At 49.8% G+C, this 13,409-nt stretch overlaps 10 non-coding genes across 10 annotated transcripts; all 10 read right to left on the reverse strand.

The window, feature by feature from the left end:
- Nucleotides 1-4,707: 4,707 nt before the first annotated feature.
- TRNAT-UGU (transfer RNA threonine (anticodon UGU)) lies at nucleotides 4,708-4,781 on the reverse strand. The gene has a single exon. It is a non-coding gene; the product is annotated as a tRNA-Thr (tRNA).
- Nucleotides 4,782-5,461: 680 nt separating this feature from the next.
- Nucleotides 5,462-5,535, reverse strand: TRNAI-AAU (transfer RNA isoleucine (anticodon AAU)). The gene has a single exon. It is a non-coding gene; the product is annotated as a tRNA-Ile (tRNA).
- Nucleotides 5,536-6,819: 1,284 nt separating this feature from the next.
- TRNAT-AGU (transfer RNA threonine (anticodon AGU)) lies at nucleotides 6,820-6,893 on the reverse strand. The gene has a single exon. It is a non-coding gene; the product is annotated as a tRNA-Thr (tRNA).
- A 671-nt stretch (nucleotides 6,894-7,564) lies between these two features.
- Nucleotides 7,565-7,638, reverse strand: TRNAI-AAU (transfer RNA isoleucine (anticodon AAU)). The gene has a single exon. It is a non-coding gene; the product is annotated as a tRNA-Ile (tRNA).
- Nucleotides 7,639-7,954: 316 nt separating this feature from the next.
- Nucleotides 7,955-8,026, reverse strand: TRNAH-GUG (transfer RNA histidin (anticodon GUG)). The gene has a single exon. It is a non-coding gene; the product is annotated as a tRNA-His (tRNA).
- An 896-nt stretch (nucleotides 8,027-8,922) lies between these two features.
- TRNAT-AGU (transfer RNA threonine (anticodon AGU)) lies at nucleotides 8,923-8,996 on the reverse strand. Its single transcript has one exon. It is a non-coding gene; the product is annotated as a tRNA-Thr (tRNA).
- Nucleotides 8,997-10,047: 1,051 nt separating this feature from the next.
- On the reverse strand, nucleotides 10,048-10,119 carry TRNAH-GUG (transfer RNA histidin (anticodon GUG)). The gene has a single exon. It is a non-coding gene; the product is annotated as a tRNA-His (tRNA).
- Nucleotides 10,120-11,015: 896 nt separating this feature from the next.
- On the reverse strand, nucleotides 11,016-11,089 carry TRNAT-AGU (transfer RNA threonine (anticodon AGU)). The gene has a single exon. It is a non-coding gene; the product is annotated as a tRNA-Thr (tRNA).
- Nucleotides 11,090-12,150: 1,061 nt separating this feature from the next.
- Nucleotides 12,151-12,222, reverse strand: TRNAH-GUG (transfer RNA histidin (anticodon GUG)). The gene has a single exon. It is a non-coding gene; the product is annotated as a tRNA-His (tRNA).
- An 896-nt stretch (nucleotides 12,223-13,118) lies between these two features.
- On the reverse strand, nucleotides 13,119-13,192 carry TRNAT-AGU (transfer RNA threonine (anticodon AGU)). Its single transcript has one exon. It is a non-coding gene; the product is annotated as a tRNA-Thr (tRNA).
- Nucleotides 13,193-13,409: the final 217 nt, after the last annotated feature.

Below are 13,409 nucleotides of genomic sequence, written 5' to 3' on the forward strand. Positions count from 1 at the left end.
AGGGTGCCCCGGATGACCGGGGCCCGTGGAGCCCGTCCTGGGCACTCTGACATGCCGCTGGCCCGGGGAAGGGAGCCCCGGACGCCCGGGGCCCGTGGAGCCCGTCCCGGGCACTCTGCCATGCCGTCAGCCTGGATGGAGCCCCGGACGCCCGGGGGGGCGAAGGCCCGGGACGCATGGAGCCTGTCCCGGGCACTCTGCCATGCCGTCGGCCTGGATGGAGCACCGGACGCCCGGGGGACGACTGCCCAAGAGCCATGGAGCCCGTCCTGGGCAATTTGACATGCAGTTGGCCTGGTGGAAGGAAGCTCCGGGTGGCCTAGGGAGGTGTTGCCCAGGCATATCCCATCTGGTCCCCATGGCAGAGAACCACCAACCCTGGAGGGGTGTCCGGGCATACCCTGCCCCATAGTAATCCGGAGGCAAATTACCCCCCTTTCTTGCAATCTGTGCACGCGAGGTGACAGAGGGGACCCAAGGCGTGAAAGAACCCGACCTCATGGAGCCCTCGCTGGGATCCGGGAGGCAAATGGCACCTCATTAAGACTTCCAGGGAAGTTCGGCCATCTGGTCCCCCCCATAGGAAAGCGTTGCGGGCGACCAGATGCCCGAGGGGATCCGGGCGACCAGATGGCCGAGGGAATCCGGGCGACCAGATGGCTGGGCATGGAGGTGAAGCCGCCTGGACTCTTCCCCACCCCGTCCCCGTCCCGGGACGAATGCCCGGGATGCATGGAGCCCGTCCTGGCCACTTGACGTCCCGTCCTGGGCATTGAACCATGCCGTCGGCCTGGAGAAGGGAGCCCCCGGACGCCCGGGGGAGGACTGCCCGGTACCCGTGGAGCCCTTCCCGGGTACTTTGCAACGCCGTTGGCCTCCTGGAGATGGGTGCCCCAGATGCCCGGGGGTGGGCTGCCCGGGACCCATGGAGCCCGTCCTGGGCACTTTTACATGCCGTCGGCCTGGAGGTGGGTGCCCTGGATGCCCGGGGGAGGCCTGCCCGGGACCCGTGGAGCCCCTCCCGGGTACTTTGCCAATGCCGTTGGCCTCATGGAGATGGGTGCCCCGGACGCCCGGGGGAGGACTGTCCGGGGCCCATGGAGCCCGTCCTGGGCACTGTGACATGCCGTCGGCCTGGAGGTGGGAGCCCCGGACGCCCGGGGGAAGGCTGCCCGGGACCCGTGGAGCCCTTCCCGGGTACTTTGCCATCCCGTTGGCCTCATGGAGATGGGTGCCCCGGACGCCCAGGGGAGGTCTGTCCGGGACACGTGGAGCCCGTCCTGGGCATTGAGTCATGCCGTTGGCCCGGAGAATGGAGCCCCCAGATGCCCGGGGGAGGTGTTGCCCAGGCATATCTCATCTGGTCCCCCGGGCAGAGAACCACCAGCCCTGGAGAGGTGTCCGGGCGTACCCTGCCCCTAGTAATCCGGAGGGAAATTACCCCCCTTTCTTGCAATCCGTGCACGCGAGGTGACAGAGGGGGCCCAAGGCGTAAAAGAACCCGACCTCATGGAGCCCTAGCTGGGATCCAGGAGCCGAATGGCACCTCATCGGGACTTCCAGGGAAGCCCGGCCATCTGGTCGCCCCATTGGAAAGCATCGCGGGCGACCAGAGGGCCGGGATCGAAAGGACTCCCAGCTCCCCATCCATCCCAAGCCTTCGCGGTAGGGTTCCTGACTGCCTGCCCACGCAAGGCAGGGCTCTTGGACCCCGGCTGGGCCTCAGGCGCAGGTTGGACCACCGAACTCTAGGGCCCGGACGACCTGGGGGAGGAATGCCCGGGACCCGTGGAGCCCGTCCTGGGTACTTTGACATGCCGTCGGCCTGGAGGTGGGTGCCCCGGACGCCCCGGGGGAAGCTGCCCGGGACCCATGGAGCCCGTCCTGGGTACTTTGACATTCCGTCGGCCTGGAGGTGGGAGCCCCGGACGCCCGGGGGGAGGTCTGCCCGGGACCCATGGAGCCCGTCCTGGGTACTTTGCCAATGCCGTTGGCCTCATGGAGATGGGTGCCCCGGACGCCCGGGGGACGAATGCCCAGGACGCATGGAGCCCGTCCTGGGCACTTTTCCATGCCTTCGGCCTGGAGCCCCCAGACACCCAGGGGAGGACCACCGTGAAAACCATGGAGCCCGACCCGGGCACTCTGCCATACCGTCAGCCTAGATGGAGCCCCGGACGCCCAGGGGACGAATGCCCGGGATGCATGGAGCCCGTCCTGGGCACTTTTCAATGCCGTCAGCCTGGATGGAGCCCCGGACGCCCGGGGGACGACTGCCCAGGAGCCATGGAGCCCGTCCTGGGCAATTTGACATGCAGTTGGCCTGGAGGAAGGAAGCCCCGGGTGGCCTAGGGAGGTGTTGCCCAGGCATAGCCCATCTGGTCCCCATGGCAGAGAACCACCAGCCTCGGAGGGGTGTCCGGGCGTACCCTTATCCCTAGTAATCCGGAGGAAAATTACCCCCTTTTCTTGTAATCTGTGCACGCGAGGTGACAGAGGGGACCCAAGGCGCGAATGTACCCAACCTCCTGGAGCCCTCGCTGGGATCCGGGCGGCGAATGGCACCTCATCGGGACTTCCAGGGAAGTTCGGCCATCTGGTCGCCCCATAGGAAAGCGTTGCGGGCGACCAGATGCCCGAGGGGATCCGGGCGACCAGATGGCCGAGGGAATCTGGGCGATCAGATGGCTGGACACGGAAGTGAAGCCGCCTGGACTCTCCCGACCCTGTCCCCGTCCCCGTGCCCGTGCCCGGGACGCATGGAGCCCGTCCTGGGCACTTTTCCATGCCTTCGGCCTGGAGCCCCCAGACACCCAGGGGAGGACCACCGTGAAAGCCATGGAGCCCGACCCGGGCACTCTGCCATGCCGTCGGCCTGGATGGAGCCCCGGACGCCCGGGGGACAAATGCCCGGGACGCATGGAGCCCGTCCTGGGCACTTTTCCATGCCTTCGGCCTGGAGTGCCCCGACACCCTGGGGAGGACCACCCTGGAAACCATGGAGCCCGACCCGGGCACTCTGCCATGCCGTCGGCCTGGATGGTGCCCCGGACGCCCGGGGGACAAATGCCCGGGACGCATGGAGCCCGTCCTGGGTACTTTTCCATGCCGTCGGCCAGGAGCCCCCTGACACCCAGGGGAGGACCACCGTGAAAACCATGGAGCCCGACCCGGGCACTCTGCCATACCGTCAGCCTGGATGTAGCCCCGGACGCCCGGGGGACGAATGCCCGGGACGCATGGAGCCCGTCCCGGGCACTCTGCCATGCCGTCCCGACAAATTCGTACGGACTCCTAACCTTACGACACGGATCGGAATCGAGCCCTCTCTGACCCAGCAGTTTCAGGCGCCCGGGGGACGAATGCCCGGGACGCATGGAGCCCGACCCGGGCACACTGCCTTGCCGCCGGCCTGGATGGAGCCCCGGACGTCCGGGGGACGAATGCCCGGGACGCATGGAGCCCGTCCCGGGCACTCTGCCATGCCGTCGGCCTGGATGGAGCCCAGGACGCCCGGGGGACGACTGCCCAAGAGCCATGGAGCCCATCCCGGGCACTCTGCCATGCCGTCCCGACAAATTCGTACGGACTCCTAACCTTCCGACACGGATCGGAATCGAGCCCTTTCTGACCCAGCAGATTTCAGGTTGATTTGCTATATACTTTACGTACGATTTTATGGGGGCCGATTCCGATCCGGTACGTAAAAGCAAATACGACCGACATGTCGGACAACCACGTACACCCAGGGGATAGGACTGCCCGGGTCACATGGACCCCGTCCTGGGCACTCTGATCTGCCGCCGGCGCCGGGGATCGAACCGTGATCACCAGATGGGGATATCCCAAAAATCTGGCATGGATACGGCCCGCCAGGACAGGTTTGGGCACCCCTGATGTAGTGTATGTGTTTTGAGGCAGATGCTGCACATTTCGCCTCTTTGACTGGGATGTTCACAAACCAACACAGACTGCCCTCCAGTCCTACTCTGCTAGGACCGCTCCCTCCTTTTTACACCTCAAGCGTTATGTTATTCAAACATTGGAAGAGTAGTATCAAACCTCTTGGTAAGCCATGAAGAACTGGACATGATGTTTCGTATGTGGTGTGATGCACATGACAATACTCCGTAGGAGTCTCCCAGGACAGACACAATATTTCAGAATAGGCCTCCAGAACCTCACGTGAAGTCTCCCTAAGAGAACACAATATCACTGATGTGGCCTCCAAAACTTGGCGCAGTACTCTGGATACAGCATTTTTAGCTCCACGCAGCACACAGTGTCATTTTCCAAGCTCTCACAATCCATCAGACTCTGCTGCCCTTGTGTTGCCTGTTCTTGAGGCACTGAAGCTTGAACCTCTTCTGCCTCTTCAGTAACAGTGTCAGTAATGCAATGGTACTCAGGTGCTGCCTGTGCCGCACCTGTTGTTTGAAGCTTGCATTACTGCTGCCTAGGTTGTACTTTGAAGTGAGCGAAGCTTAAAAACATCTTTTCACGTCACAAAACCAAACTGATTGGCTTTGAAAATTAAAGATACTGGTGGCTGGTGGTACATTACAATGGCAGGTAAAAACCCGAAACATCTTTAGGTTTTAAGGAGGAGCATTGTATACATGAGTATAATTATAATAGGAGAAATTGTGTTTCAGACAATGAGTCTTTAATCTAACAAAAAGTCTTGTATGAGGTTGTGTAAAAATAAGGCACTGCTGAGATTCAAACTCAGGATCTTCTGTTTACAAGACAGGCGCTTTAACAAACTAAGCCACAGCGCCTATTTCTACTCACATAGAACCATTGTACCTTCTGTGTCGGTATCACTGTGAGGCACTCCATACTTTTCTGTCTCTAAATTTTTATCCAGCTACTACTGACAAGAAAATGGAGAAAGAAAAACCTGAACATGGTATGGAAAAATTACAAAGAGGGTCACGACAAACGTATATCATTAGGTGTGCATATCTGTATTCATTTTGCAATATTTACACGGGTGGACGAGTGTGCTATACATACGTTAAACTAAACAAGAGTGTAACGATGTTAAAGATCACTAATACATAGCAGACAATTTAATGATGCCTACATAACCCATGTGCTCTTTCCTTCACCTCTCGTCACCTCTGGACACCCCAACGAGAAGCCGAGAAATCGTCACTTTTGGAGAGAAAGTGTCACCTTTAGTTGATGCGTCCCAGCTTCAAACAGGGCTTCAAAAAGTGCACTTTGAGAGACCCAAGGAGCGGGCTGGTCGTCCAGCCATAGGAGAGGGAGGCTGGGGGCTGTTAGACCACAGTGCCCTTTACATCAGGTACATGGTACTAGCAACACTCACCCTTGCACAAACATCAGCCATCAGAGCCCAGTTAATGACCAGAATAAACAAACAACCTATACGTTGTTTTTAAACGTCTTGTACAGTAATGCATGACTTTTCTATTTTAATTGTGAGAAATACTGACCAGTACGGGGATCGAACCCACGACCTTGGCGTTATTAGCACCACGCTCTAACCAACTGAGCTAACCGGCCAAGTCATTCATACAGAAAAGGTATTATTACACAAGGAAATTTTTTTGCATTCCTCAAAAACGATTTCTGCAGAATTACACGGGCTACAACATGCAAGAGTACATTAAAAGTAAGCATTGCATGTATTAAAACACTCTGTCCCTTCTGCCCGACAGCTGTGGCATCATAATGAAAAAACTTCTCATGATTAAAGCTGGCAATTTCACAAATCAAAGAAAACAAAGTGTTTGGGAGAGGTGTTATTTAAAAAATAATAATACTCTGTATATTGCAAATAAAAAATATCACCCAACTGCCATGACATTGCCACCCGCAATGCTGTGACTCGGATTCGAACCGAGGTTGCTGCTGCCACAACGCAGAGTACTAACCACTATACGATCACAGGGAGCTACTTGGGCTACTCAGGCCCATGATGTATGTGACTTTTATAGTGCAAATCAGGTGACACTGTCAGTCATGAGAGTCTTATATGTAGTGTATGTGTTTTGAGGCAGATGCTGCACATTTCACCTCCTTGACTGGGATGTTTACCAACCAACACAGACTGCCCTCCAGTCCTACTCTGCTAGGACCGCTCCCTCCTTTTTACACCTCAAGCGTTATGTTATTCAAACATTGGAAGAGTAGTATCAAACCTCTTGGTAAGCCATGAAGAACTGGACATGACGTTTCGTATGTGGTGTGATGCACATGACAATACTCCGTAGGAGTCTCCCAGGACAGACACAATATTTCAGAATAGGCCTCCAGAACCTCACGTGAAGTCTCCCTAAGAGAACACAATATCACTGATGTGGCCTCCAAAACTTGGCACAGTACTATGGATACAGCATTTTTAGCTCCACGCAGCACACAGTGTAATTTTCCAAGCTCTCACAATCCATCAGACTCTGCTGCCCTTGCGTTGCCTGTTTTTGAGGCACTGAAGCTTGAACCTCTTCTGCCTCTTCAGTAACAGTGTCAGTAATGCAATGGTACTCAGTTGCTGCCTGTGCTGCACCTGTTGTTTGAAGCTTGCATCACTGCTGCCTAGGTTGTACTTTGAAGCGAGCGAAGCTTAAAAACATCTTTTCACGTCACAAAACCAAACTGATTGGCTTTGAAAATTAAAGATACTGGTGGCTGGTAGTACATTACAATGGCAGGTAAAAACCCGAAACATCTTTAGGTTTTAAGGAGGAGCATTGTGTACATGAGGATAATTATAATAGGAGAAATTGTGTTTGCAGACAATGAGTCTTTAATCAAACAAAAAGTCTTGTATGAGGTTGTGTAAAAACAAGGCACTGCTGAGATTCGAACTCAGGATCTCCTATTTACTAGACAGGCGCTTTAACCAACTAAGCCACAGCGCCTATTTCCACTCACTTGGATCAATTGTACCTTCTGTGTTGGTATCACTGTGAGGCACTCCATACTTTTCTGTCTGTAAATTTTTATCCAGCGACTACCGACAAGAAAATGGAGAAAGAAAAAACTGAACATGGTATGGAAAAATTACAAAGAGGGTCACGACAAACGTATATCATTAGGTGTACATATCTGTATTCATTTTGCAATATTTACACGGGTGGACGAGTGTGCTATACATACGTTAAACTAAACAAGAGTGTAACGATGTTAAAGATCACTAATACATAGCAGACAATTTAATGATGCCTACATAACCCATGTGCTCTTTCCTTCACCTCTCGTCACCTCTGGACACCCCAACGAGAAGCCGAGAAATCGTCACTTTTGGAGAGAAAGTGTCACCTTTAGTTGATGCGTCCCAGCTTTAAACAGGGCTTCAAAAAGTGCACTTTGAGAGACCCAAGGAGCGGGCTGGTCGTCCAGCCATAGGAGAGGGAGGCTGGGGGCTGTTAGACCACAGTGCCCTTTACATGGTACTAGCAACACTCACCCTTGAACAAACATCAGCCATCAGAGCCCAGTTAATGACCAGAATAAACAAACAACCTATACGTTGTTTTTAAACGTCTTGTACTGTAATGCATGACTTTTCTATTTTAATTGTGAAAAATACTGGCCGGTACGGGGATCGAACCCGCGACCTTGGCGTTATTAGCACCACGCTCTAACCAACTGAGCTAACCAGCCAAGTCAATCACACGGAAAAGGTATTATTACACAAGGAAATGTTTTTGCATTCCTCAAAAACGATTTCTGCACAATTACACGGGCTACAACATCCAAGAGTACATTAAAAGTAAGCATTGCATGTATTAAAACACCCTGTCCCTTCTGCCCCACAGCTGTGGCATCATAATGAAATGACTTCTCATGATTAAAGCTGGCAATTTCACAATTCAAAGAAAACAAAGTGTTTGGGACAGGTGTTATTTAAAAAATTATAATACTCTGTATATTGCAAATAAAAAATATCACCCAACTGCCATGACATTGCCACCCGCGATGCCGTGACTCGGATTCGAACCGAGGTTGCTGCGGCCACAACGCAGAGTACTAACCACTATACGATCACGGCGAGCTACTTGGGCTACTCAGGTCCATGATGTATGTGACTTTTATAGTGCAAATCAGGTGACACTGTCAGTCATGAGAGTCTTATATGTAGTGTATGTGTTTTGAGGCAGATGCTGCACATTTCACCTCTTTGACTGGGAAGTTCACAAACCAACACAGACTGCCCTCCAGTCCTACTCTGCTAGGACCGCTCCCTCCTTTTTACACCTCAAGCGTTATGTTATTCAAACATTGGAAGAGTAGTATCAAACCTCTTGGTAAGCCATGAAGAACTGGACATGACGTTTCGTATGTGGTGTGATGCACATGACAATACTCCGTAGGAGTCTCCCAGGACAGACACAATATTTCAGAATAGGCCTCCAGAACCTCACGTGAAGTCTCCCTAAGAGAACACAATATCACTGATGTGGCCTCCAAAACTTGGCGCAGTACTATGGATACAGCATTTTTAGCTCCACGCAGCACACAGTGTCATTTTCCAAGCTCTCACAATCCATCAGACTCTGCTGCCCTTGCGTTGCCTGTTCTTGAGGCACTGAAGCTTGAACCTCTTCTGCCTCTTCAGTAACAGTGTCAGTAATGGAATGGTACTCAGGTGCTGCCTGTGCTGCACCTGTTGTTTGAAGCTTGCATTACTGCTGCCTAGGTTGTACTTTGAAGCGAGCGAAGCTTAAAAACATCTTTTCACGTCACAAAACCAAACTGATTGGCTTTGAAAATTAAAGATACTGGTGGCTGGTAGTACATTACAATGGCAGGTAAAAACCCGAAACATCTTTAGGTTTTAAGGAGGAGCATTGTGTACATGAGGATAATTATAATAGGAGAAATTGTGTTTGCAGACAATGAGTCTTTAATCAAACAAAAAGTCTTGTATGAGGTTGTGTAAAAACAAGGCACTGCTGAGATTCGAACTCAGGATCTCCTGTTTACTAGACAGGCGCTTTAACCAACTAAGCCACAGCGCCTATTTCCACTCACTTGGAACCATTGTACCTTCTGTGTTGGTATCACTGTGAGGCACTCCATACTTTTCTGTCTCTAAATTTTTATCCAGCTACTACCGACAAGAAAATGGAGAAAGAAAAACCTGAACATGGTATGGAAAAATTACAAAGAGGGTCACGACAAACGTATATCATTAGGTGTACATATCTGTATTCATTTTGCAATATTTACACGGGTGGACGAGTGTGCTATACATACGTTAAACTAAACAAGAGTGTAACGATGTTAAAGATCACTAATACATAGCAGACAATTTAATGATGCCTACATAACCCATGTGCTCTTTCCTTCACCTCTCGTCACCTCTGGACACCCCAACGAGAAGCCGAGAAATCGTCACTTTTGGAGAGAAAGTGTCACCTTTAGTTGATGCGTCCCAGCTTCAAACAGGGCTTCAAAAAGTGCACTTTGAGAGACCCAAGGAGCGGGCTGGTCGTCCAGCCATAGGAGAGGGAGGCTGGGGGCTGTTAGACCACAGTGCCCTTTACATGGCACTAGCAACACTCACCCTTGAACAAACATCAGCCATCAGAGCCCAGTTAATGACCAGAATAAACAAACAACCTATACGTTGTTTTTAAACGTCTTGTACTGTAATGCATGACTTTTCTATTTTAATTGTGAAAAATACTGGCCGGTACGGGGGCGACCTTGGCGTTATTAGCACCACGCTCTAACCAACTGAGCTAACCGGCCAAGTCAATCACACGGAAAAGGTATTATTACACAAGGAAATGTTTTTGCATTCCTCAAAAACGATTTCTGCACAATTACACGGGCTACAACATCCAAGAGTACATTAAAAGTAAGCATTGCATGTATTAAAACACCCTGTCCCTTCTGCCCCACAGCTGTGGCATCATAATGAAATGACTTCTCATGATTAAAGCTGCAATTTCACAAATCAAAGAAAACAAAGTGTTTGGGACAGGTGTTATTTAAAAAATAATAATACTCTGTATATTGCAAATAAAAAAGATCACCTAACTGCAATGACATTGCCACCCGCGATGCCATGACTCGGATTCGAACCGAGGTTGCTGCGGCCACAACGCAGAGTACTAACCACTATACGATCACGGCGAGCTACTTGGGCTACTCAGGCCCATGATGTATGTGACTTTTATAGTTCAAATCAGGTGACACTGACAGTCATGAGAGTCTTATATGTAGTGTATGTGTTTTGAGGCAGATGCTGCACATTTCACCTCTTTGACTGGGATGTTCACAAACCAACACAGACTGCCCTCCAGTCCTACTCTGCTAGGACCGCTCCCTCCTTTTTACACCTCAAGCGTTATGTTATTCAAACATTGGAAGAGTAGTATCAAACCTCTTGGTAAGCCATGAAGAACTGGACATGACGTTTCGTATGTGGTGTGATGCACATGACAATACTCCGTAGGAGTCTCCCGGGACAGACACAATATTTCAGAATAGGCCTCCAGAACCTCACATGAAGTCTCCCTAAGAGAACACAATATCACTGATGTGGCCTCCAAAACTTGGCACAGTACTATGGATACAGCATTTTTAGCTCCACGCAGCACACAGTGTCATTTTCCAAGCTCTCACAATCCATCAGACTCTGCTGCCCTTGCGTTGCCTGTTCTTGAGGCCCTGAAGCTTGAACCTCTTCTGCCTCTTCAGTAACAGTGTCAGTAATGCAATGGTACTCAGGTGCTGCCTGTGCTGCACCTGTTGTTTGAAGCTTGCATTACTGCTGCCTAGGTTGTACTTTGAAGCGAGCGAAGCTTAAAAACATCTTTTCACGTCACAAAACCAAACTGATTGGCTTTGAAAATTAAAGATACTGGTGGCTGGTGGTACATTACAATGGCAGGTAAAAACCTGAAATATCTTTAGGTTTTAAGGAGGAGCATTGTGTACATGAGGATAATTATAATAGGAGAAATTGTGTTTGCAGACAATGAGTCTTTAATCAAACAAAAAGTCTTGTATGAGGTTGTGTAAAAACAAGGCACTGCTGAGATTTGAACTCAGGATCTCCTGTTTACTAGACAGGCGCTTTAACCAACTAAGCCACAGCGCCTATTTCCACTCACTTGGAACAATTGTACCTTCTGTGTTGGTATCACTGTGAGGCACTCCATACTTTTCTGTCTGTAAATTTTTATCCAGCGACTACCGACAAGAAAATGGAGAAAGAAAAACCTGAACATGGTATGGAAAAATTACAAAGAGGGTCACGACAAACGTATATCATTAGGTGTACATATCTGTATTCATTTTGCAATATTTACACGGGTGGACGAGTGTGCTATACATACGTTAAACTAAACAAGAGTGTAACGATGTTAAAGATCACTAATACATAGCAGACAATTTAATGATGCCTACATAACCCATGTGCTCTTTCCTTCACCTCTCGTCACCTCTGGACACCCCAACGAGAAGCCGAGAAATCGTCACTTTTGGAGAGAAAGTGTCACCTTTAGTTGATGCGTCCCAGCTTTAAACAGGGCTTCAAAAAGTGCACTTTGAGAGACCCAAGGAGCGGGCAGGTCGTCCAGCCATAGGAGAGGGAGGATGGGGGCTGTTAGACCACAGTGCCCTTTACATGGTACTAGCAACACTCACCCTTGAACAAACATCAGCCATCAGAGCCCAGTTAATGACCAGAATAAACAAACAACCTATACGTTGTTTTTAAACGTCTTGTACTGTAATGCATGACTTTTCTATTTTAATTGTGAAAAATACTGGCCGGTACGGGGATCGAACCCGCAACCTTGGCGTTATTAGCACCACGCTCTAACCAACTGAGCTAACCGGTCAAGTCAATCACTCGGAAAAGGTATTATTACACAAGGAAATGTTTTTGCATTCCTCAAAAACGATTTCTGCACAATTACACGGGCTACAACATCCAAGAGTACATTAAAAGTAAGCATTGCATGTATTAAAACACCCTGTCCCTTCTGCCCCACAGCTGTGGCATCATAATGAAATGATTTCTCATGATTAAAGCTGGCAATTTCACAAATCAAAGAAAACAAAGTGTTTGGGACAGGTGTTATTTAAAAAATAATAATACTCTGTATATTGCAAATAAAAAATATCACCCAACTGCCATGACATTGCCACCCGCGATGCCGTGACTCGGATTCGAACCGAGGTTGCTGCGGCCACAACGCAGAGTACTAACCACTATACGATCACGGCGAGCTACTTGGGCTACTCAGGTCCATTATGTATGTGACTTTTATAGTGCAAATCAGGTGACACTGTCAGTCATGAGAGTCTTATATGTAGTGTATGTGTTTTGAGGCAGATGCTGCACATTTCACCTCTTTGACTGGGATGTTCACAAACCAACACAGACAGCCCTCCAGTCCTACTCTGCTAGGACCGCTCCCTCCTTTTTACACCTCAAGCGTTATGTTATTCAAACATTGGAAGAGTAGTATCAAACCTCTTGGTAAGCCATGAAGAACCGGACATGACGTTTCGTATGTGGTGTGATGCACATGACAATACTCCGTAGGAGTCTCCCGGGACAGACACAATATTTCAGAATAGGCCTCCAGAACCTCACGTGAATTCTCCCTAAGAGAACACAATATCACTGATGTGGCCTCCAAAACTTGGCACAGTACTATGGATACAGCATTTTCAGCTCCACGCAGCACACAGTGTCATTTTCCAAGCTCTCACAATCCATCAGACTCTGCTGCCCTTGCGTTGCCTGTTCTTGAGGCACTGAAGCTTGAACCTCTTCTGCCTCTTCAGTAACAGTGTCAGTAATGCAATGGTACTCAGGTGCCGCCTGTGCTGCACCTGTTGTTTGAAGCTTGCATTACTGCTGCCTAGGTTGAACTTTGAAGCGAGCGAAGCTTAAAAACATCTTTTCACGTCACAAAACCAAACTGATTGGCTTTGAAAATTAAAGATACTGGTGGCTGGTGGTACATTACAATGGCAGGTAAAAACCCGAAACATCTTTAGGTTTTAAGGAGGAGCATTGTGTACATGAGGATAATTATAATAGGAGAAATTGTGTTTGCAGACAATGAGTCTTTAATCAAACGAAAAGTCTTGTATGAGGTTGTGTAAAAACAAGGCACTGCTGAGATTCAAACTCAGGATCTCCTGTTTACTAGACAGGCGCTTTAACCAACTAAGCCACAGCGCCTATTTCCACTCACTTGGAACCATTGTACCTTCTGTGTTGGTATCACTGTGAGGCACTCCATACTTTTCTGTCTCTAAATTTTTATCCAGCTACTACCGACAAGAAAATGGAGAAAGAAAAACCTGAACATGGTATGGAAAAATTACAAAGAGGGTCACGACAAACGTATATCATTAGGTGTACATATCTGTATTCATTTTGCAATATTTACACGGGT

The sequence above is a fragment of the Lissotriton helveticus genome, chromosome 12 (genome assembly GCF_964261635.1).
Source record: "Lissotriton helveticus chromosome 12, aLisHel1.1, whole genome shotgun sequence".
Classification (NCBI taxonomy): Eukaryota; Metazoa; Chordata; class Amphibia; order Caudata; family Salamandridae; genus Lissotriton; species Lissotriton helveticus.